General features: G+C 43.9%; 6 non-coding genes across 6 annotated transcripts; all 6 read left to right on the top strand.

Moving 5' to 3' along the window:
• Window positions 1–2,551: 2,551 nt before the first annotated feature.
• Window positions 2,552–2,623, top strand: TRNAE-UUC (transfer RNA glutamic acid (anticodon UUC)). Its single transcript has one exon. It is a non-coding gene; the product is annotated as a tRNA-Glu (tRNA).
• Window positions 2,624–4,213: 1,590 nt separating this feature from the next.
• Window positions 4,214–4,285, top strand: TRNAE-UUC (transfer RNA glutamic acid (anticodon UUC)). Its single transcript has one exon. It is a non-coding gene; the product is annotated as a tRNA-Glu (tRNA).
• Window positions 4,286–5,754: 1,469 nt separating this feature from the next.
• Window positions 5,755–5,826, top strand: TRNAE-UUC (transfer RNA glutamic acid (anticodon UUC)). The gene has a single exon. It is a non-coding gene; the product is annotated as a tRNA-Glu (tRNA).
• A 6,872-nt stretch (window positions 5,827–12,698) lies between these two features.
• On the top strand, window positions 12,699–12,770 carry TRNAE-UUC (transfer RNA glutamic acid (anticodon UUC)). The gene has a single exon. It is a non-coding gene; the product is annotated as a tRNA-Glu (tRNA).
• A 1,468-nt stretch (window positions 12,771–14,238) lies between these two features.
• TRNAE-UUC (transfer RNA glutamic acid (anticodon UUC)) lies at window positions 14,239–14,310 on the top strand. Its single transcript has one exon. It is a non-coding gene; the product is annotated as a tRNA-Glu (tRNA).
• Window positions 14,311–15,778: 1,468 nt separating this feature from the next.
• TRNAE-UUC (transfer RNA glutamic acid (anticodon UUC)) lies at window positions 15,779–15,850 on the top strand. Its single transcript has one exon. It is a non-coding gene; the product is annotated as a tRNA-Glu (tRNA).
• Window positions 15,851–23,778: the final 7,928 nt, after the last annotated feature.

A 23,778-nucleotide genomic window follows, 5' to 3' on the forward strand; every position in this document is an offset into this window, starting at 1 on the left:
ATACACACACACACACACAAATAAATACACACAAACACATAAATAAATACACACAGATGCAGATACACACACACACACACACAAATACAGGGGGTGGGGGAGGGTATGGCTGAACGGCCCGGTCCCTGCACGGGGGAGGTCAGTGCTGCGGGGGCCTGTGCCACGTGGGGGAGGGCCGGTGTGCTGCGGGGAGGGGGGGGGGGGTGTGAGGCTGCAGTGCTGCTGGGAGACATCTGTCTCCCGGTGCTGCTCCTCCAGCGTGCGCGCCGGGCCTCCCTCTCTCAGCGTAGGCAGCTCAGCGTCGCTGAGCCGGGCTGAACAGATGCACAAAGCCCCTGCATCTGTAATCAGCGCGGCTATAGTTCCTCCGGCCTGGGACATAGTAAGCGCTTAGGTGCTGCTGCTCGCTCCACATATACACACACCACACGTGTGTGTGTGTGTGTATATACATACACACACACACACCACACATATATACACACCCTGCAGCCCGTTTTACACACACACACACACACACACACACACACACACACACACACACACACACACACACACACACACACACACCCTGCAGCCCGTTTTACACACACACACACACACACACACACACACACACACACACAAACACACACACACACACTGCAGCCCGTTTTTCACACACACACACACACACCCCCTGCAGCCCGTTTTACACACACACACACACACACACACACACACACACACACACACACACACACACACACACACACACACACACACACACACACACACACACACACACACACACACACACACACCTTGGTGCTGTCTGGTGGCTCTGTATTTGCAATGCCGGGAAGGCTGCAGCCCCATTGGATGGGAGCGGTCACGTGACCGCTCCTCTGCTTCCCCTCAGAGGTTTTTTTTTTTTTTTTTTTTTTTAAATTAGCGAGCAGCCCTTGTTTCCCGCTGCTGGCGGCCCTGATCGCGGCGCCCCTCTAGCCAAGCTGCGGCGCACACTTTGGGAAACACTGGTCTAGCGGTTAGGATTCCTGGTTTTCACCCAGGCGGCCCGGGTTCGACTCCCGGTATGGGAAATGTTCCTCTTTTTAATCTTATCTGGCACATTCGACTTGCCCACTTTCAGTTTTGCAACTTCATATGAGCTTTCTCCTCTCTAAATAAACTTGGGACAAATTCCATTCTATTCCCTAACTGTGGTCCTTCCCATTTTCCTTTGGGTGTTTTATGTGTAGCAAAGCTTGTAACTTTGTTGCTACATCAAAGAAAATACTATTCTTTTGCTATTACAAATCAAAATGGTGCCCAAAAATGAATTAATTCTTGTCATACTCCTTTGGTGAATCTAATAGAATGTAGCTGTTAATGGCAAATGACATAAGAGTTGTATATTTTCTCAATACAGTTATTGCCTATTCATGATACTTTTCCAAGAGGTTTGAAATTCGGCATCCAACAGGAGAGGAGGTGATAGGCTAAAGATGTTGTCTAGACAAAAAAGAGTGAATGGGCCATAAGGTGATCTATGTCATACCACATAACTAAATTAAACCTTGTAGGTTTTGATTATTTTTTACATATATAATATATACATCATTGAGCTATTAAGAGGTTGACATTTTAAAGACATAGAGTGGATGGCAACCAATAGGAGTGGAGGTGATAGACTAAAGATGATGTCTAAACAAGAGTGTGAATGCTCCATAAAGTGATCTATAGTATACTATTGATAACTAAATAAGAGCCTGCAAGTATTGTGTGTTTTGTTATACTTGTCAATTAGATTTTTGGGGGGCCTTTAGACATCAGTTTGCAAAGTTTTAAAAAGTTCAGTATTTTGTAATAGAAAATAGATGCTGGACACTATTTATCTCTAATTTTTGTAGTTGAGCAAAATAATTTTTTGTCACTTCGGGCTTCAGCTACACTTTTTGTAATTGGAATTGTTGACACAATAAGGACAATGCTGGTCAATTGTCTCAAACTATTTCAGTTCTGGAAAAAAACTGCTTAGAGTGGCAGATACAATAGATTTGTTCAAAAAAAGGTTGGACATCTTTTTAGATGGGAAAGGTATACAGGGATATACCAAATAAGTATACATGGGAAGGATGTTGATCCAGGGATTAATCCGATTGCCAATTCTTGGAGTCAGGAAGGAATTTATTTTTCCCCTTATGAGATATCATTGGATGATATGACTCTGGGATTTTTTGTTTGCCATCCTCTGGATCAATAAGTAAGTATAGATAGAGGATAAAGTATCTGTTGTCTAATTTAGCATAGGTTGAACTTGATGGACCTATGTCTTTTTTCAACCTCATCTACTATGTAATTATGAGTCATAAATGAGGTGTTAAGTAGTAATTTTCCTCTACTTATTTACCTCTGCATTATTGCAGTTGATTTGCATGTTAACAAGTGATATTAGCACCTGAAAGAGTTTGCAAATGAACATCTTATTTCCTTGTAGAGCCCATGGTCCAGAACATCCTCCAAAAGCAGGAGTGGGAGGAAAATCTACAGAGGAGATCGTACTGCAAGTTCCCATATGGTCTAACGGTTAGGATTCCTGGTTTTCACCCAGGCGGCCCGGGTTCGACTCCCGGTATGGGAAATGTTCCTCTTTTTAATCTTATCTGGCACATTCGACTTGCCCACTTTCAGTTTTGCAACTTCATATGAGCTTTCTCCTCTCTAAATAAACTTGGGACAAATTCCATTCTATTCCCTAACTGTGGTCCTTCCCATTTCCTTTGGGTGTTTTATGTGTAGCAAAGCTTGTAACTTTGTTGCTACAGCAAAGAAAATACTATTCTTTTGCTATTACATATAAAAATGGTGCCTAAAAATGAATTAATTGTTGTCATACTCCTTTGGTGAATCTAATAGAATGTAGCTGTTAATGGCAAAATACATTAGAGTTGTATATTTTCTCAATACAGTTATTGCCTATTCATGATACTTTTCCAAGAGGTTTGAAATTCGGCATCCAACAGGAGAGGAGGTGATAGGTTAAAGATGTTGTCTAGACAAAAAAGAGTGAATGGGCCATAAGGTGATCTATGTCATACCACATAACTAAATTAAACCTTGTAGGTTTTGAGTATTTTTTATATATAATATATACATCATTGAGCTATTAAGAGGTTGACATTTTAAAGACATAGAGTGGATGGCAACCAATAGGAGAGGTGGTGATAGGCTAAAGATGATGTCTAAACAAGAGTGTGAATGCACGATAAGGTGATCTATAGTATACTATTGATAACTAAATAAGAGCCTGCAAGTATTGTGTATTTTGTTATACTTGTCAATTAGATTTTTGGGGGGCCTTTAGACATCAGTTTGCAAAGTTTTAAAAAGTTCAGTATTTTGTAATAGAAAATAGATGCTAGACACTATTTATCTCTAATTTTTGTAGTTGAGCAAAATAATTTTTGTCACTTTGGGCTTCAGCTACACTTTTTGTAATTGGAATTGTTGACACAATAAGGACAATGCTGGTCAATTGTCTCAAACTATTTCAGTTCTGGAAAAAAACTGCTTAGAGTGGCAGATACAATAGATTTGTTCAAAAAAAGGTTGGACATCTTTTTAGATGGGAAAGGTATACAGGGATATACCAAATAAGTATACATGGGAAGGATGTTGATCCAGGGATTAATCCGATTGCCAATTCTTGGAGTCAGGAAGGAATTTATTTTTCCCCTTATGAGATATCATTGGATGATATGACTCTGGGATTTTTTGTTTGCCTTCCTCTGGATCAATAAGTAAGTATAGATAGAGGATAAAGAATCTGTTGTCTAATTTAGCATAGGTTGAACTTGATGGACCTATGTCTTTTTTCAACCTCATCTACTATGTAATTATGAGTCATAAATGAGGTGTTAAGTAGTAATTTTCCTCTACTTATTTACCTCTGCATTATTGCAGTTGAATTGCATGTTAACAAGTGATATTAGCACATGAAAGAGTTTGCAAATGAACATCTTATTTCCTTGTAGAGCCCATGGTCCAGAACATCCTCAAAAAGCAGGAGTGGAAGGAAAATCTACAGAGGATATTGCATGTTAACAAGTGATATTAGCACATGAAAGAGTTTGCAAATTAACATCTTATTTCCTTGTAGATCCCATGGTCCAGAACATCCTCCAAAAGAAGGAGTGGGAGGAAAATCTACAGAGGAGATTGTACTGCAAGTTCCCATATGGTCTAGCGGTTAGGATTCCTGGTTTTCACCCAGGCGGCCCGGGTTCGACTCCCGGTATGGGAAATGTTCCTCTTTTTAATCTTATCTGGCACATTCGACTTGCCCACTTTCAGTTTTGCAACTTCATATGAGCTTTCTCCTCTCTAAATAAACTTGGGACAAATTCCATTCTATTCCCTAACTGTGGTCCTTCCCATTTTCATTTGGGTGTTTTATGTGTAGCAAAGCTTGTAACTTTGTTGCTACATCAAAGAAAATACTATTCTTTTGCTATTACAAATCAAAATGGTGCCCAAAAATGAATTAATTCTTGTCATACTCCTTTGGTGAATCTAATAGAATGTAGCTGTTAATGGCAAATTACATAAGAGTTGTATATTTTCTCAATACAGTTATTGCCTATTCATGATACTTTTCCAAGAGGTTTGAAATTCGGCATCCAACAGGAGAGGAGGTGATAGGCTAAAGATGTTGTCTAGACAAAAAAGAGTGAATGGGCCATAAGGTGATCTATGTCATACGACATAACTAAATTAAACCTTGTAGGTTTTGATTATTTTTTACATATATAATATATACATCATTGAGCTATTAAGAGGTTGACATTTTAAAGACATAGAGTGGATGGCAACCAATAGGAGAGGTGGTGATAGACTAAAGATGATGTCTAAACAAGAGTGTGAATGCACCATAAAGTGATCTATAGTATACTATTGATAACTAAATAAGAGCCTGCAAGTATTGTGTGTTTTGTTATACTTGTCAATTAGATTTTTGGGGGGCCTTTAGACATCAGTTTGCAAAGTTTTAAAAAGTTCAGTATTTTGTAATAGAAAATAGATGCTGGACACTATTTATCTCTAATTTTTGTAGTTGAGCAAAATAATTTTTTGTCACTTCGGGCTTCAGCTACACTTTTTGTAATTGGAATTGTTGACACAATAAGGACAATGCTGGTCAATTGTCTCAAACTATTTCAGTTCTGGAAAAAAACTGCTTAGAGTGGCAGATACAATAGATTTGTTCAAAAAAAGGTTGGACATCTTTTTAGATGGGAAAGGTATACAGGGATATACCAAATAAGTATACATGGGAAGGATGTTGATCCAGGGATTAATCCGATTGCCAATTCTTGGAGTCAGGAAGGAATTTATTTTTCCCCTTATGAGATATCATTGGATGATATGACTCTGGGATTTTTTGTTTGCCATCCTCTGGATCAATAAGTAAGTATAGATAGAGGATAAAGTATCTGTTGTCTAATTTAGCATAGGTTGAACTTGATGGACCTATGTCTTTTTTCAACCTCATCTACTATGTAATTATGAGTCATAAATGAGGTGTTAAGTAGTAATTTTCCTCTACTTATTTACCTCTGCATTATTGCAGTTGATTTGCATGTTAACAAGTGATATTAGCACCTGAAAGAGTTTGCAAATGAACATCTTATTTCCTTGTAGAGCCCATGGTCCAGAACATCCTCCAAAAGCAGGAGTGGGAGGAAAATCTACAGAGGAGATTGTACTGCAAGTTCCCATATGGTCTAGCGGTTAGGATTCCTGGTTTTCACCCAGGCGGCCCGGGTTCGACTCCCGGTATGGGAAATGTTCGTCTTTTTAATCTTATCTGGCACATTCGACTTGCCCACTTTCAGTTTTGCAACTTCATATGAGCTTTCTCCTCTCTAAATAAACTTGGGACAAATTCCATTCTATTCCCTAACTGTGGTCCTTCCCATTTCCTTTGGGTGTTTTATGTGTAGCAAAGCTTGTAACTTTGTTGCTACATCAAAGAAAATACTATTCTTTTGCTATTACAAATCAAAATGGTGCCCAAATATGAATTAATTGTTGTCATACTCCTTTGGTGAATCTAATAGAATGTAGCTGTTAATGGCAAATGACATAAGAGTTGTATATTTTCTCAATACAGTTATTGCCTATTCATGATACTTTTCCAAGAGGTTTGAAATTCGGCATCCAACAGGAGAGGAGGTGATAGGCTAAAGATGTTGTCTAGACAAAAAAGAGTGAATGGGCCATAAGGTGATCTATGTCATACCACATAACTAAATTAAACCTTGTAGGTTTTGTGTATTTTTTTTTAAATATAATATATACATCATTGAGCTACAGTATTAAGAGGTTGACATTTTAAAGACATAGAGTGGATGGCAACCAATAGGAGAGGTGGTGATAGGCTAAAGATGATGTCTAAACAAGAGTGTGAATGCACCATAAGGTGATCTATAGTATACTATTGATAACTAAATAAGAGCCTGCAAGTATTGTGTATTTTGTTATACTTGTCAATTAGATTTTTGGGGGGCCTTTAGACATCAGTTTGCAAAGTTTTAAAAAGTTTAGTATTTTGTAATAGAAAATAGATGCTGGACACTATTTATCTCTAATTTTTGTAGTTGAGCAAAATAATTTTTTGTCACTTCGGGTTGTCACGGTTGTGCTCGCCACAAACCTGGGTCGGACCGCGAGGCTGAGGTGGGGTTGTAAAAGCACCGACCTGAGACCGCGCAGGCTGATCCGGATTGCGCAGTTCGTTGTCGTACATCGCAGGATCAGGATAGGAGAAGACAGCGTCGTCGTTGTTCAAGCCAGGGTCAGGGCTGGAGATATCAGGATAAACATTGTTCAAGCAAGAGTTTGGCAACATGTAGTCAGGAGAGCCCCGCTTCAGCTTAGGAGCGCGGGGTTGGGCTCTGCGCGAGCGACGGCCATGGCCCATGGTGCTGGTCATAGGAGATGGTAAGCAGACCAGCGTAGCACACCGCTTTGCTGCACGGGCGAACCAGTGCTACAGCGCAAGAGTCCTGAGCGGCCTGGGGAATCCTCTGTAACAGCGCAGGAACCAGGACACGACCTCTCTAGATTAGGGAAAGAGTAGGCCCCAGGAACCAGGAAGCTATAGAAAGACGGGGAAACCACCGCTGCAGTGCAGGAATCCAAGAAGCTGAAGGACGCAGGGACGAAACCTCCGCTTCAGTGCAGGAATCCAGGAGGCTGAAGGACGCAGGGACGAAACCTCTGCTTCAGCACAGGAGAACAGGAAGCTAAAGGACGCAGGACGGGACCTCTGCTTCAGCACAGGAGAACAAGCGGAAGCTTGAAGGAAGCTGAGGGATGCAGGGCGGAACCTCCACTTCAGCACAGGAGAACAAGCGGGAGCTTGACGGAAGCTGAAGGGCGCAGGGCGGAACCTCCGCTTCAGCACAGGAGAACAAGCGGGAGCTTGACGGAAGCTGAAGGACACAGGGCCGAACCTCCGTATCAGCATGGGAGAACAAGCGAGGGCTTGTGGCAGAACGATAGTGACATCCAGTAAGGACTATGCTCGGCAGGGAGCATTGTGGGAAGACAGTACTTAAAGGCCAGCGGGCCAATCCCCAGAGGGGGGTGTGAAGGTACTGCTCCAATGAGTGAATGTAAGTCTATGTTGCAGTGATAGGCTGCACAGCTGCAATAGATACCAGAGGGAGTGTGTATTGCTTTGGTGAGTGAATCCAGGCTGCAGCAAACATCAGGAGAGGTGCTCCAGGACTGCACAGCCTGCAAGGTAAGGCAACCAGTAAACCGCGGAGCGGATTCCTTACAGTACCCCCCCCCCTTCACGCGAGACCTCCGGGTGAACATGAGCACACATAGAGTTGGGGGACCGGGAATAGTTGCTGAACTGTCTAGGATTAGGGGTAGAGTCATGGTCCAGAGACTCGTGGTTACTCCTTAGTGTACCCCCACCCCACGGTAAAAACTGCGGACAGACAGGACCATCCATGGGTCTCGGAGACCTCGAGTTGTTCCTAAAGTTCTTTAGGTGGAAAGGGGATCCGTAAACGAGCAGTTCCTTGGTGAGTACAGTTCTAGGAAATGAGAGTGGTAGAAGAAACATCGTTGGTACATGGCTCGCCCCGCAAAATGACTTGGAAATCCAGGGCTGTGAAGAACCAGAGAGTTCCAGAGCAGAAACGGCAGAAGAACCCCTACAGGAAGCCCAGTCTTTAATAAATGAACCGGAATCTAGGATCAGCGGCCCTGATAGTTGATCGAATACACCAGGAGGAACTTTGTAACAGAAAAAGTCTTGGCTGACCACTGCATGTTGGAATTTGCGAGGAATTTTTCCTCTAGAAGGCTCCCAGGTAATGGTTAGTAAGGGTATAGGCTGGTTGGAAGCATCTCCCGGTATTGGTATGGAAGGTGACAAGGCAAGCAGTAAACCAGGCATAGGAACCGAAATCTTGGGATAAGTACAGAGTATTTCCAACTGAGAGGAAATAACAGGGGCAACCGAAAATTCCGAGGGACAAAACCATGGTTTGGCAGGAGCAGAGAAGCAAACAACAGTAGCGCTCTCCAATACTGGGAAATCTTCATTGGAAGATAGTATTGTCAGTGAATCAGGAATAGACCTTGGGATTTTCATGTCAGTATCTTGAGAAAAAGGCAGAGCCAGGGTAGTGGCGGGAGGGAAGCTAACATCAGAAGCTGAAGTCTGTACCTCAGTGACAGGGATCTGAGAATCAACAAGCAGCAAGTATGAACTATGAAAACTCTTAATGACAGGCACCTTAGGAGTACAAGGAGTCTTTTCCGAAACTGCAATGGCCCTAACCACAGGGGTACCTAACCTGACAAAAACATGAATAGGTGTGTTTTCTAGTGCAAAATCTCTGATCACAGGACTCCTAACCGATAGTGAGGGTGTCTGGGTTTGATTAGAGAAAAAATCAGATGTATTGATAAGTGACTTAGAAACAATTACTGAGGTTCTAGATTTGCTGGACATGTGAGAAAAAATACCCTTTAAGATAGGAGCTTTAATTTCTTCCCAGAGTAACCCAATAGTTGCTGGGGCAAATTTAGACACAGTACTGAGGGACAGAGTTTCAGCAAATGCAGGACAGCTAAATAGCTCAGATTTAAACCCCAGGACTTGTAAAATAGGCATGATGGTCTCAGACAATACAAAAGGAGTGACCCCAGATATGCTGATCTCTGGAGGATTAACCTGGAGAGAGAAATCAGGGGAACCCTCAGCCAGAATAACCATCATAGGAAGAGATTCAAAATCTGAAGGAGAAACACTACCTCTCAGAGTTTCAAAACCAGTAAGACACAATTCAGAGAAAGGAGAAACAGTGTGTGGGTTTCTTACTAGTCTATATGAACAAGCGTCACTTTTGGGCGAAAACCGTGCGTCAGCAAACATTCCTGGGAACACAATATGAACCCCAGGAGGGACATACAGACTACTGTATGCTTTTAACCCTAAGCTTAAAGAGGAGGAGAACTCAGACAGTACCCGGGGGTTAATTAAAACTGTACTGGTCTCTGAAGTAGGTATTTGGTAAGGAATGTCTGGGAAACCAGAAATTACTGCAGACTCCCTAATATGGGAACTATGCGCTGAAGCAGGGATCACCGCTATGTGGGCGACAGGCTGGTTCAATGAAATACCCGGGAGAAGGAACTCTGCAACCAAGCTTAGGGAAAAAACTGACTCCTGACTACTTTTATCAGGAACCAAAACTTTAGCCGAATTCTCCGGAGGCGAAACTGCGGAAACTTGAGCTGAAGCAGGGGATTTATAGCAAAGAATATCTAAGGACTCCGTACGGTTATGGGAATCCCTCAATGCAACCTCTGCTGTCTGACTTGTGGATTCATTCTCTGAGGCTAAAACGAAGGCATTAACTTGGAGGCAGCAAGAATTTACAGGGGTTAATGCAGACAGTGCCTGAGAGTAAACCACAGGAAATCTTTTCTCTGTACTAGGAGAGACAAGGAATCTCTCCTCTAGAGCTAGGGGCGTAACCATGGCTGGCAGAGAACAGGGAATTATCAAAGAAGACTCAGAGAGCTGCCCCTCAGGGGTTAATACAGAAATGACCCTGGGGACAGAACTTAGGGATTCTTTCTCTGACGGGGAAAGCGCACAGGACTGACTGCCTAGCAGAGGTTAAAGCTGGGAAACCCTCAAAACCTAGAGAGAGGGCTTCTGAGCTAGAAATAGGAGAACTAAGAAACTTATTCTCTGATACTAGAACCTTAGTGTTGGGTAAAGAAACATATGTATCCTCCAGGGGGACCTCACAGGACTGATCAGCAGGGGTTAATGTAGACATATCATTGGTGACAGGGAACCCGGCCATACAATCAGGGCAAGGATCCGTGGTAGACCAGGGATACAGCCAAGCGGCAGCGAAGCTGGCGAGGGGAGGATCCTGTTCCTTTATGCAAATGTCCAATGTCATGGAAAGGATATGGAGTGTGTTTTGGGCATGAGCCAACATAAGGAGAGGGTCCTCTTGTGCTATATAAATGTCTAAGGACAAGGCCAGGGAAGAGAGTTCCTTTTGGGCGTCGTCCAGTTCTAAAGGGTACACATTCTCCCAGGTTAAAGGGTAACCAGGAAAGCAAATACAAGCGACCAGCGATTGTTTAAAGTCCCGGAGGCGATAAACCTTCATCATGAGATCATAACGGCATTTGGTTTGCAAAGGGGTTAAACCTTCAAACACAATCATACCTTCAAGCAGGGGTATTATCTCACATAGAAACTGATATTCAAACTGGGACTGGTCTACAGGCCGGGACAGGCTTTCAGATAGAAACTTACCAACCCTCACCACAGGGCGGTCCGAGTTTGTGGGGCCGAGCATACTGTCACGGTTGTGCTCGCCACAAACCTGGGTCGGACCGCGAGGCTGAGGTGGGGTTGTAAAAGCACTGACCTGAGACCGCGCAGGCTGATCCAGATTGCGCAGTTCATTGTCGTACATCGCAGGATCAGGATAGGAGAAGACAGCGTCGTCGTTGTACAAGCCAGGGTCAGGGCTGGAGATATCAGGATAAACATTGTTCAAGCAAGAGTTTGGCAACATGTAGTCAGGAGAGCCCCGCTTCAGCTTAGGAGCGCGGGGTTGGGCTCTGCGCGAGCGACGGCCATGGCCCATGGTGCTGGTCACAGGAGATGGTAAGCAGACCAGCGTAGCACACCGCTTTGCTGCACGGGCGAACTAGTGCTACAGCGCAAGAGTCCTGAGCGGGCTGGGGAATCCTCTGTAACAGCGCAGGAACCAGGACACGGCCTCTCTAGATTAGGGAAAGAGTAGGCCCCAGGAACCAGGAAGCTATAGAAAGACAGGGAAACCACCGCTGCAGTGCAGGAATCCAAGAAGCTGAAGAATGCAGGGACGAAACCTCCGCTTCAGTGCAGGAATCCAGGAGGCTGAAGGACGCAGGGACGAAACCTCTGCTTCAGCACAGGAGAACAGGAAGCTGAAGGACGCAGGACGGGACCTCCGCTTCAGCACAGGAGAACAAGCGGAAGCTTGAAGGAAGCTGAGGGACGCAGGGCGGAACCTCAGCTTCAGCACAGGAGAACAAGCGGGAGCTTGACGGAAGCTGAAGGGCGCAGGGTGGAACCTCCGCTTCAGCACAGGAGAACAAGCGGGAGCTTGACGGAAGCTGAAGGACGCAGGGCGGAACCTCCGTATCAGCATGGGAGAACAAGCGAGGGCTTTTGGCAGAACGATAGTGACATCCAGTAAGGACTATGCTCGGCAGGGAGCATTGTGGGAAGACAGTACTTAAAGGCCAGCGGGCCAATCCCCGGAGGGGGGTGTGAAGGTACTGCTCCAATGAGTGAATGCATGTCTATGTTGCAGTGATAGGCTGCACGGCTGCACCGCTGCAATAGATACCAGAGAGAGTGTGTATTGCTTTGGTGAGTGAATCCAGGCTGCAGCAAACATCAGGAGAGGTGCTCCAGGACTGCACAGTCTGCAAGGTAAGGCAACCAGTAAACCGCGGAGCGGATTCCTTACAGGGCTTCAGCTACACTTTTTGTAATTGGTATTGTTGACACAATAAGGACAATGCTGGTCAATTGTCTCAAACTATTTCAGTTCTGGAAAAAAACTGCTTAGAGTGGCAGATACAATAGATTTGTTCAAAAAAAGGTTGGACATCTTTTTAGATGGGAAAGGTATACAGGGATATACCAAATAAGTATACATGGGAAGGATGTTTATCCAGGGATTAATCCGATTGCCAATTCTTGGAGTCAGGAAGGAATTTATTTTTCCCCTAATGAGATATCATTGGATGATATGACTCTGGGATTTTTTGTTTGCCTTCCTCTGGATCAATAAGTAAGTATAGATAGAGGATAAAGTATCTGTTGTCTAATTTAGCATAGGTTGAACTTGATGGACCTATGTCTTTTTTCAACCTCATCTACTATGTAATTATGAGTCATAAATCCGGTTTTAAGTAGTAATTTTCCTCTAGTTATTTACCTCTGCATTATTGCAGTTGAATTGCATGTTAACAAGTGATATTAGCACATGAAAGAGTTTGCAAATGAACATCTTATTTCCTTGTAGAGCCCATGGTCCAGAACATCCTCCAAAAGCAGGAGTGGGAGGAAAATCTACAGAGGAGATTGTACTGCAAGTTCCCATATGGTCTAGCGGTTAGGATTCCTGGTTTTCACCCAGGCGGCCCGGGTTCGACTCCCGGTATGGGAAATGTTCCTCTTTTTAATCTTATCTGGCACATTCGACTTGCCCACTTTCAGTTTTGCAACTTCATATGAGCTTTCTCCTCTCTAAATAAACTTGGGACAAATTCCATTCTATTCCCTAACTGTGGTCCTTCCCATTTTCCTTTGGGTGTTTTATGTGTAGCAAAGCTTGTAACTTTGATGCTACATCAAAGAAAATACTATTCTTTTGCTATTACAAATCAAAATGGTGCCCAAAAATGAATTAATTCTTGTCATACTCCTTTGGTGAATCTAATAGAATGTAGCTGTTAATGGCAAATGACATAAGAGTTGTATATTTTCTCAATACAGTTATTGCCTATTCATGATACTTTTCCAAGAGGTTTGAAATTCGGCATCCAACAGGAGAGGAGGTGATAGTTTAAAGATGTTGTCTAGACAAAAAAGAGTGAATGGGCCATAAGGTGATCTATGTCATACGACATAACTAAATTAAACCTTGTAGGTTTTGAGTATTTTTTATATATAATATATACATCATTGAGCTATTAAGAGGTTGACATTTTAAAGACATAGAGTGGATGGCAACCAATAGGAGAGGTGGTGATAGACTAAAGATGATGTCTAAACAAGAGTGTGAATGCTCCATAAAGTGATCTATAGTATACTATTGATAACTAAATAAGAGCCTGCAAGTATTGTGTGTTTTGTTATACTTGTCAATTAGATTTTTGGGGGGCCTTTAGACATCAGTTTGCAAAGTTTTAAAAAGTTCAGTATTTTGTAATAGAAAATAGATGCTGGACACTATTTATCTCTAATTTTTGTAGTTGAGCAAAATAATTTTTTGTCACTTCGGGCTTCAGCTACACTTTTTGTAATTGGAATTGTTGACACAATAAGGACAATGCTGGTCAATTGTCTCAAACTATTTCAGTTCTGGAAAAAAAACTGCTTAGAGTGGCAGATACAATAGATTTGTTCAAAAAAAGGTTGGACATCTTTTTAGATGGGAAAGGTATACAGGGATATACCAAATAAGTATACATGGGAAGGATGTTGATCCAGGGATTAATCCGATTGCCAATTCTTGGAGTCAGGAAGGAATTTATTTTTCCCCTTATGAGATATCATTGGATGATATGACTCTGGGATTTTTTGTTTGCCATCCTCTGGATCAATAAGTAAGTATAGATAGAGGATAAAGTATCTGTTGTCTAATTTAGCATAGGTTGAACTTGATGGACCTATGTCTTTTTTCAACCTCATCTACTATGTAATTATGAGTCATAAATGAGGTGTTAAGTAGTAATTTTCCTCTACTTATTTACCTCTGCATTATTGCAGTTGAATTGCATGTTAACAAGTGATATTAGCACCTGAAAGAGTTTGCAAATGAACATCTTATTTCCTTGTAGAGCCCATGGTCCAGAACATCCTCCAAAAGCAGGAGTGGGAGGAAAATCTACAGAGGAGATCATACTGCAAGTTCCCATATGGTCTAGCGGTTAGGATTCCTGGTTTTCACCCAGGCGGCCCGGGTTCGACTCCCGGTATGGGAAATGTTCCTCTTTTTAATCTTATCTGGCACATTCGACTTGCCCACTTTCAGTTTTGCAACTTCATATGAGCTTTCTCCTCTGTAAATAAACTTGGGACAAATTCCATTCTATTCCCTAACTGTGGTCCTTCCCATTTCCTTTGGGTGTTTTATGTGTAGCAAAGCTTGTAACTTTGTTGCTACATCAAAGAAAATACTATTCTTTTGCTATTACAAATCAAAATGGTGCCCAAAAATGAATTAATTCTTGTCATACTCCTTTGGTGAATCTAATAGAATGTAGCTGTTAATGGCAAATGACATAAGAGTTGTATATTTTCTCAATACAGTTATTGCCTATTCATGATACTTTTCCAAGAGGTTTGAAATTCGGCATCCAACAGGAGAGGAGGTGATAGGCTAAAGATGTTGTCTAGACAAAAAAGAGTGAATGGGCCATAAGGTGATCTATGTCATACGACATAACTAAATTAAACCTTGTAGGTTTTATTTTTTTTTTACATATATAATATATACATCATTGAGCTATTAAGAGGTTGACATTTTAAAGACATAGAGTGGATGGCAACCAATAGGAGAGGTGGTGATAGACTAAAGATGATGTCTAAACAAGAGTGTGAATGCACCATAAAGTGATCTATAGTATACTATTGATAACTAAATAAGAGCCTGCAAGTATTGTGTGTTTTGTTATACTTATCAATTAGATTTTTGGGGGGCCTTTAGACATCAGTTTGCAAAGTTTTAAAAAGTTTAGTATTTTGTAATAGAAAATAGATGCTGGACACTATTTATCTCTAATTTTTGTAGTTGAGCAAAATAATTTTTTGTCACTTCGGGCTTCAGCTGCAATTTTTGTAATTGGAATTGTTGACACAATAAGGACAATGCTGGTCAATTGTCTCAAACTATTTCAGTTCTGGAAAAAAACTGCTTAGAGTGGCAGATACAATAGATTTGTTCTAAAAAAGGTTGGACATCTTTTTAGATGGGAAAGGAATACAGGGATATACCAAATAAGTATACATGGGAAGGATGTTGATCCAGGGATTAATCCGATTGCCAATTCTTGGAGTCAGGAAGGAATTTATTTTTCCCCTTATGAGATATCATTGGATGATATGACTCTGGGATTTTTTGTTTGCCATCCTCTGGATCAATAAGTAAGTATAGATAGAGGATAAAGTATCTGTTGTCTAATTTAGCATAGGTTCAACTTGATGGACCTATGTCTTTTTTCAACCTCATCTACTATGTAATTATGAGTCATAAATGAGGTGTTAAGTAGTAATTTTCCTCTACTTATTTACCTCTGCATTATTGCAGTTGAATTGCATGTTAATAAGTGATATTAGCACATGAAAGAGTTTGCAAATGAACATCTTATTTCCTTGTAGAGCCCATGGTCCAGAACATCCTCCAAAAGCAGGAGTGGGAGGAAAATCTACAGAGGAGATCGTACTGCAAGTTCCCATATGGTCTAGCGGTTAGGATTCCTGGTTTTCACCCAGGCGGCCCGGGTTCGACTCCCGGTATGGGAAGTGTTCCTCTTTTTTTTTTTTTGTAACTTTCTTTTATTGGATTTTTGCAAGTATAATACAGTCAGTTATCACTTTGGTACCTAATGGTAGATTGTAGGACATACAACATTGATACAGACATGGGGAGGGGTAGACATGAGTGGGTTAGGGTAGAGGAGAGGGGGGGAAGGGGGAGGGGTGTGGAGAGGGCAAGGGACTGAGGTATCCTCTTCCGTGTGCTCCAGTAGACTTAGCTCGCTTCTGCAGACTCAGATGCATCCGCACCGCCCCCGCACCGAATCTACGGGCCCGGAGGTTGTGTGGTTCCTCTCTGTGGATCCTGTATTCATGGGTGTTATAGTTCCTCTCGTGTGTTTAGTCCGGCATCGAAGGAAAACCCATCTGATTTTATCAAAGCCAGACGGAGGCATTGCTCATCCCTGGGATGTCGGTCTGTGCCAGCCACAGTGACCAGACTTTTTGGAAATTTGCGCCAGTGTCGTTGACCAGACTCGTCAACTTTTCCATCTGGCAAGCAAACCAGATTCTGTTCCGAATTTTGTCTATTGATGGAATTGTATTCTGATTCCACAGTGCTGCGGTCTCGCACCTCATCGCCGTAGCAAAGTGTGCTATTAATTTATTTCCTGATCTCGATACCTCATCTGTGGGCTTACCTAATAGGAAAACCCACGGGTCAAGTGTAATTCTGAGGCCCAAAAAGACCCTCTGTAGCCAATCCCTGATTTGTGTCCAAACGGGTATGATTCGTGGACAAGACCACAGCATATGTACCAGATCTCCCCGTTCCCCGCACCGTCTGGGACAGAGCGGGGAAGCGCCCGCGACGAATTTAGCCAATCTAACTGGGGTGAGATACCACCTCATTAACACTTTATATGAGTTTTCCTTCAATGTCGTACAAATCGAACTACTGGCCGCAGCCTTAAAGATCGCCGTCCACTCTTCGTCAGGTCTGTCTCCCACTGTGTCATAAACCTGGTTTTGCGCGATCCGTCGATGTCTGCCCTAACCACTTCCCTGTATAGAGCAGAAATGAGTCCCCGTGTGTCGGTTCCCCGAGCACAGAGCTTTTCAAAATTAGTTAGAGGTGGTCTATTGATGTGTTTGGTATAAAATGCCCGGACCTGAAGGTATCTAAGAAATTCTGTGTTTGGTAAGTCCGTATCTGACTGCAATTGTTCAAATGTTTTGATCGTGTCTCGTCCCTCCAGGTCCTTAAGCCTTCTCAGCCCCAAATTTTGCCAGAGAGTGTAGTTCCTACCTATCAGCCCTGGAGCAAAGTCTGGATTTCCGTATAGGGGGGTCATTAAAGAATGTTTTGAGGTTAATGTGTGATTACTTTTGGCCGCTTCCCAGACCGATAGGGAGTTATGCACCGAGGGCAGCGAGTTCTGCATATCTTTTAGTCTGGGTTTAGGATACCACAGTATATCTTTAAGCTCGAGCGGGGCGCAGACCTCCCTCTCCAGTGCCACCCATCGCCTCTGCTCCGGATCACCATGCCATTGAGTGATTTGGCATAGTTGTGCTGCTTTATAATAGGCCATCACACTCGGTACTGCTAAGCCTCCAGTTTCCTTAGGTCTTTGCATAATTGACATTTTTACCCGTGGCTTTTTATTCTTCCAGATGAACTTTGTAACTGCGTTCTGCAGTTCCTTAATGTCTGATCTCACTACGGGTATCGGAAGTGTTTGGAACAGATAGAGTATCCTAGGGAGGAGGTTCATTTTCACACAGTAAATTCTGCCAATCCAAGATATCCCATATGCAGACCAATCTTTTAGTTCTTTTGTGAGGGCTCTTAGGAGTCTCGGATAATTCTCCTGATAAAGATTGGAGTTATGTTTAGTTAGGTATATTCCTAAATACTTTATCGCCTTGGGCTGCCATTTAAACTGAAAGTTGATCTCTATTAATTTCTCCGTCTCCTTTGGAACATTTAGGTTCAGTGCCTCCGACTTAGATTGATTTATCTTAAATCCGGAGATTCTGCCAAATGCGTCCAGTAGAGCAAACAGATTGGGCAGCGAGGTAAGCGGTTTCGTCAGAGACAGGATAATGTCATCTGCATACAGAGCGATTTTGTGCTCTTGGGATTGAATTTGAATGCCGGCAATATCCGGGTTGCGACGTATGTGCGCCGCTAGCGGTTCCATGCATAGGGCAAACAACAAGGGCGAGAGTGGGCAGCCCTGTCTGGTCCCGCTTTTGATTTTAAACAGCTCTGACGGGAATCCTTGATGGACCACCTTGGCGGTCGGGGTTGTGTATAATGCGTTTATAGCCCCTAGAATTTTACCTCTAAACCCGAATGCTTCAAGCGTGGACTCCATGAATGGCCAGTCAATCCTGTCAAAGGCCTTCTCTGCGTCTAAACTTAATACTACACCTCGGATCCCGTTGACATTGATAAAGTTAATGATATCTATGATTCTTCTAGTATTGTCGGCCGCTTGTCTATTGCTAATAAAGCCAACTTGGTCCGGGTGGATAAGCCTTGGCATGATTGCGCTCAATCTGTTGGCCAGCAATTTGGAATATATCTTAACGTCCGAATTGATTAATGATATCGGCCTATAGCTTTGACAGTTTGTAGGATCTTTGTCCTGTTTATGGATTATAGATATCGACGCCTGGAGCATCTGGTCTGAGAAGGGTTCCCCCGCCAAGACTCCGTTAAATAACTTGAGCATGTGCGGTGCTAGAACCCCTATGTATTTCTTGTAGTATAAATTGGAAAACCCATCTGGGCCTGGGGCCTTAGAGGGTTTGAGGTTTTTGATAACCGCGGTCAGTTCCTCCAGAGTGAAATCAGCCTGGATTGCCTCGCTCTCCATTCTGCTCAGCCTAGGTAAGGCTGCCTCTTTTAGGAAGGTCTGTAATAATTTGCTTGTTTTGGAATTGTGTATCACCTTCTCCCCATTATAAAGCTGTTCATAGTAAAGTCTAAACTCTTCCACTATACGTTTGGGGTTGGAGGTCAATTCCCCCGATTTGGTTTTGATGGCCTGTATGTTATAGTTTGGTTGCCTATTGCGAATCCTGTTGGCTAGCATAGTATCCGGTTTGTTGGCTTTCTCAAAAAATTTCCTCTTGGTCCAGCTAATGTCCCTCTCGGCCTGGGATGTGAGGAGGAGGTTAAGTTCTATCCTTACATCCTTCAACTCCTTAAGAATGTCTTCTCCACCTGATCGGCTATGTAGTGTGGAGAGCTCATGTAACCTCTTGTATAGTTGTGACAATTTCGATTCCCTCTGTCTTTTTCGCCTTGCTGCGAGACTAATGAGCGTTCCACGCATTGTGGCCTTGTGAGCCTCCCACAGTATAGTGTGAGATTCCACTGTACCTGCGTTCATGACAAAAAATTGTCTAATCTCGTCTTTGACTATCTGTGCCAATTCCGGTATCTTTATTAGGGACTCGTTTAATTTCCAGTTTGCTCCCGGGCTAACCGATCTAATTTGCGTGCATTTTAGCTCAATTGATGCATGGTCCGACCATGAAATGTCATGAATTAAGGTGCCGGTGATTTGTGGGACCACTCTGCTCGACACAAAGAAGTGGTCTAGCCTGCTATAGCTGTCATGGGGGTGTGAATAGAATGTAAACAAACGGTCACCTGGGTGCTGTTCCCGCCATATGTCTACCAGACACAGCCGTCTCAGCCCCTCCATCAACCCCGTCGTCCCTGCTTGTCGCATTTTCTCCCTTCTAGGGGACCTGTCTATTCGAGGGTCTAAGACCTTATTGAAATCTCCCGCTAATATTATATTGCCGGAAGCCCATTGCTGCAGCTTAAGGAAGAACTCTGTGAAGAATTTAGGGTCTTTTTCACATGGGGCATATATGCACGCCAGTGTTACTCTACATTGTTGCAATGTGCCCACCAATATAATATATCGACCGCCTGGGTCTCGTTTTATTTTTTCCATCTCAAATGGGACTCTGTTGTGGAGTAGAATGGCTACCCCTTTTTTTTTTTCCTTAGCTGAGGCTAGATAGAACTTCCTAAAATGTTTATCTATGAACCCCGGGTTTTTTCTCGAGCAGTAGTGCGTCTCTTGTAGGAATAAAACATCTGTTTTCCTGCGTTTAAATTCAGCAAAGGCGATTCTACGCTTTTGAGGGGAGTTGAATCCCTTAACATTCTGTGATATAAATGTCAATGCCATAGGTGTTTATGTAGTGAGACCTTGCGGGTGTGCTGTGTTTGTTTCCTACCCTTGTCTTGTCTTTTCTGCCGGTGTCGGGAGCGGTACTGCTGCCCTCCGTCTGCCGAGCTGCTTCCTTTTGGGATACCTGTGGGATGGGGAGGAAAACACATAGGGGAGTGACAGGGAACATAAATCCTTGTAGAACATACAAGGGAAACCATCTTGGTCTTATTTGACCTGTGGTTAACTGCCTGGGGATGCCGCACATATTCCGGATGATCCCACCTTCCCATCCGGGATTGAGGGGGAGACTCCAGACTGCGGATCCCCTGGTCTTTGACTGACCTGTGGCTTAAGGCCACAGTCCAGCCCCAGAGGCACATGCCAACAGGTAGGGAAGAGGACAGGCATCTGCCCCCCCGTCGGCAACATAAACATTTTTTTTAAACGAACAACTAAATAATAGCCGTGTTTTGCAAGTTCAACAACATATTTGCTGGTCCGTATTGTTTCTGTGTCTTATTGCGAACCGCTGTGTGCTATAGACTTTGGTTGTTTACTGTTAGCAGTCCAGCTCTTTAACTACCCTTAACTGTGTATCTTAATCGGGCTTAGCCCCCCTCTCCCTCGTCCCCTCGGGGGAATGCGCGAACCCCCTCGGAACACCCCCTCCCTCTCAGTGACTCCCCCCAGACCCTCTGCCCCGCTGCTCCGGTGCGCGGCCATCTTTGTCCTGCTCCGCAGGCGCTGTCACTGACGTCAGATCCGGATCGACACGGACTCGCCGGGGACCGCCCTCTGTCATCATCCGGGCTGCGTGCGCATTCCAGTCCGTGGTGAGCCGAGGGAGCAGGCGTGTCCCGAAGGCGGAGCTAGCAGGAGCTTCTCTTTTTCGCGCCCAATTGACCTCCGCCATTCTGTTTCCGCGCCTCTCCTCCAGATTCTCCCGCGGATCGCCTCCGGCCGCCATTTTGGTGAGTGTTATGTTTTTCTTCACTTTTGTTTTCTTTTTTCTTCTTGGCTGTTCCAGCATCCTCCGCCGGGGCTTGGCCATCTGGGTCGGGACCCATCGAGAGGGGGCAGAGGGGTCGCCCACTGTCAGTCGCTTTTGTGGGTATTACTCAGTGGTATTCACTGGCTGGGAGATAACTTCAACCGGGTTAATAACAGGAACTGATGTGTCCAGCATAGCTGGAGAGCCACTCAAAAAGCCCTCATGCCGGTCTGGGCGATCCTGAGGTAGCTTGTCGCGGACCTTTAGGTGAGCCCACCTTTTCCCATTCCATCCGCCTGGGAGGGCGCCCCACCTGGGCCTCTACTAGTGGGAGATCATGAGGTATATTCAACTTATTCAGGAACTCAGCGCCGTCTGCAAGGTGTTTTAGTACATGGGACCGACCGTTTTGCACCACGATCAGGGCAAAGGGAAAGGCCCATCTATACCTTATATTTCTGTCCCTTAGTAGTTTGGTAACTGGCTGGAGGGCCTGGCGCCGTGCCAATGTAATCGGGGAAATGTCTTGAAATATGGCCATTTCTATTCCCTCGAATTTCACCGTTGGGGTGGCTCGTGTAATTTTACTGATTTCTGCCTTTGTGGTGAAATGATGCAGACGCAGAATTATGTCTCTGGGTGGGTTGTTAGGAAGCGGTCGGGCCCGTAATGCACGGTGGCACCGGTCCATGACCAGCTCTGCTTCCGTTTTCCCCGGCATAATGGAGGACATCCAGCGATTCAGCATCACTTCGGGGTCTAGTATCTCCTCCGGTATCCCCCTAACCCTTAGGTTATTGCGCCTATCGCGATTCTCGCTGTCCTCATGGCGTTCTTCCAGCTCTGCCACCCTTCTCTCTAGTGCAGAGACCCTGGTGTCTGTTACATTTTGAGAGCGGGAAGACTCCTCCATTTTCTCCTCCAGGGCGTGCGTTCGTGTCCCGATGTTCAGTATGTCCTTCCTTAGCTGGTCCACCTCTCCGCGGAAAAACGTTTTTAGGTCAGAGAGGAGTTGGGCAATTTCCCTCTTTAAAGCACCCGTCTGCTCGTCCGGGGCCGACTCCAACTCCGGTGCGGACTCTGAGTCGGAGGCCGCCATGCTGTCTGTCTCTCTTGCCTTCTTTGCCCCCACGAAATAGGTGCGTACATCCACCTTTTGTTTGTTTTTTTTGCGAGTCGCCGCCATGTGTGTAGTTGCTGTGATCTTAGCTTTAGCCGGTCCCGTAGTGCAGGGATATTTTTGTTGGGTTTTGCAGTTGTAATGCTTTATTTATTGCCGACGGGTATCGGAGCACTCAAATCAGGCTGCCATCTCCGTTCCCGCCGCGCATGCGCCTCCAAGTGTTCCTCTTTTTAATCTTATCTGGCACATTCGACTTGCCCACTTTCAGTTTTGCAACTTCATATGAGCTTTCTCCTCTGTAAATAAACTTGGGACAAATTCCATTCTATTCCCTAACTGTGGTCCTTCCCATTTTCCTTTGGGTGTTTTATGTGTAGCAAAGCTTGTAAACTTTGTTGCTACATCAAAGAAAATACTATTCTTTTGCTATTACAAATCAAAATGGTGCCCAAAAATGAATTAATTCTTGTCATACTCCTTTGGTGAATCTATTAGAATGTAGCTGTTAATGGCAAATGACATAAGAGTTGTATATTTTCTCAATACAGTTATTGCCTATTCATGATACTTTTCCAAGAGGTTTGAAATTCGGCATCCAACAGGAGAGGAGGTGATAGGCTAAAGATGTTGTCTAGACAAAAAAGAGTGAATGGGCCATAAGGTGATCTATGTCAGGGGGGCGCAAACTTTTTTCCCTGCGCCCCCCTGACGGCTGTCCCCTCGCTCCCGCGCCCCCCCCAACCCCAACTTACCCGCGCTCCGGCGTAATGACGTCACGTTGCCATAGCAACGTGACGTCACATGACCTCGCAGCGTCATTTTGACGCCGCGTTGCCATGGCGACGCCGGGAGGAAGCCGCCGGAGCCACGGGTAAGTATGGTTTACAGAGGCCCTGCAGCTCCCCCGGCACTTAATTTAAGTGCCTTCGGGAAGCGCGCGGGGCCTCTGTAAACCCCGCGCCCCCCGTCGGCAGTCTCGCGCCCCCCCTGGGGGTCGCGCCCCACAGATTGCGCACCGCTGATCTATGTCATACCACATAACTAAATTAAACCTTGTAGGTTTTGATTATTTTTTACATATATAATATATACATCATTGAGCTATTAAGAGGTTGACATTTTAAAGACATAGAGTGGATGGCAACCAATAGGAGAGGTGGTGATAGACTAAAGATGATGTCTAAACAAGAGTGTGAATGCTCCATAAAGTGATCTATAGTATACTATTGATAACTAAATAAGAGCCTGCAAGTATTGTGTGTTTTGTTATACTTGTCAATTAGATTTTTGGGGGGCCTTTAGACATCAGTTTGCAAAGTTTTAAAAAGTTCAGTATTTTGTAATAGAAAATAGATGCTGGACACTATTTATCTCTAATTTTTGTAGTTGAGCAAAATAATTTTTTGTCACTTCGGGCTTCAGCTACACTTTTTGTAATTGGAATTGTTGACACAATAAGGACAATGCTGGTCAATTGTCTCAAACTATTTCAGTTCTGGAAAAAAAACTGCTTAGAGTGGCAGATACAATAGATTTGTTCAAAAAAAGGTTGGACATCTTTTTAGATGGGAAAGGTATACAGGGATATACCAAATAAGTATACATGGGAAGGATGTTGATCCAGGGATTAATCCGATTGCCAATTCTTGGA

The sequence above is a fragment of the Ascaphus truei genome, chromosome 19, assembly GCF_040206685.1.
Source record: "Ascaphus truei isolate aAscTru1 chromosome 19, aAscTru1.hap1, whole genome shotgun sequence".
Taxonomy (NCBI): domain Eukaryota; kingdom Metazoa; phylum Chordata; class Amphibia; order Anura; family Ascaphidae; genus Ascaphus; species Ascaphus truei.